Source organism: Pteropus vampyrus, unplaced genomic scaffold (assembly GCF_000151845.1).
Source record: "Pteropus vampyrus isolate Shadow unplaced genomic scaffold, Pvam_2.0 Scaffold1000009067, whole genome shotgun sequence".
NCBI classification, from domain to species: domain Eukaryota; kingdom Metazoa; phylum Chordata; class Mammalia; order Chiroptera; family Pteropodidae; genus Pteropus; species Pteropus vampyrus.
The window spans coordinates 1-1,225 of NW_011923469.1; the positions used below are offsets into that span (position 1 = coordinate 1).

A 1,225-nucleotide genomic window follows, 5' to 3' on the forward strand; every position below is an offset into this window, starting at 1 on the left:
CCTGCTCTTTGACTCATATGACGTGGAAATCTTTCCACTTGGTAAATATAGTTCTATCCTTCATTTAACGGCTGCTTATTATCCATTATATTCCATTGCAAATGATAGTATGCACCATCAAATCCAATACTGCTGGGCACTTAGATTGTTTCTGGTATTTCACTATCATGAAATCTCTAGGGTAAACTTTATTACGTCTCTGTTTTGGCCATTTGTCCACTTACCGGCTTAGGGCACATTTTATCAGGCTGATCTTAAAGAAAAATTCCTGTAACCACGACCTTACTAAACTGCCTCATTCCAGTCACAGATTCTAGTTTTCCCCGGGCTCCTCCCTGACGGGTCAGTCCATCCCAGGTGCTTTCATAGCAGGTCAGCATACACACACTCTCACGGATGCAGCTTTTTCCTTGGGCAGCTTTGGGTAAGGGGCAAGGATGAGTCTTTGCTCATAAGTCTGTGAAATTTCCAAGTCCAAAGACATGACCAGTCCACAGAAATCAGTCCTGCTGGAGTCTGGTGGGGCCGTGGATGGCCTGAAGCTCTGCGAGGAGCTTGGCTTTGCCCTCCAAGAGGCCAATGGGCCAACAGGGGCTAAAACAACTTGGGCTGAAGGCTGCCAGTGGGCCAGAGGGAGACCTGCCAGGGTGGGAACCGGGACTTGGTGCTCCACTGACTCATGCTTTTATTCATTCTTGGAATTCATTCATTCATTCATTCATTCATTCAGCAAGGCAGGTTTGTGGAAGTGGCTAGGTATGTGGATTTGAAGAAGACATGGCTAACAGTTTGTAGGGGAGAGGCCAGAGTCAGGTTATATTAGGCAACAGACAATTCTCAGGCACTTGGTGAGGAGAAAGCCAGAGATTGTGGGGGTTGTGGTGGGTAGTCACTGCATGACCAGACTTTAGTTTATATCTTAGCCAGGCAAGACTTTGTTTTGTTTTTTTAGGCGAGTCAACCCTTAGTTGACCTAACAGATTGCAAGGACCTGTCAGCTTACACTCTCTTATTTTTTTATTTTTTACACCTACAGCACCTGGTCTTCCTAGGTGGTCTCCCATCCAAGTACTAACCAGGCCCGACCCTGCTTAGCTTCGGAGATCAGACGGGATTGGGCTTGTTCAGGGTGGCATGGCCGTAGACTGCAAGACCTTTTTTAAAACGCAAAGTGAGGATAACTTGCATCATTATGATTACAACTACTCTCCTGCTATACACTCAT

General features: G+C 46.1%; 1 pseudogene; it reads right to left on the reverse strand.

Moving 5' to 3' along the window:
• Nucleotides 1–1,027: 1,027 nt before the first annotated feature.
• LOC111735799 lies at nt 1,028–1,146 on the reverse strand (annotated as a pseudogene).
• Between the last annotated feature and the right edge of the window lie 79 nt (nt 1,147–1,225).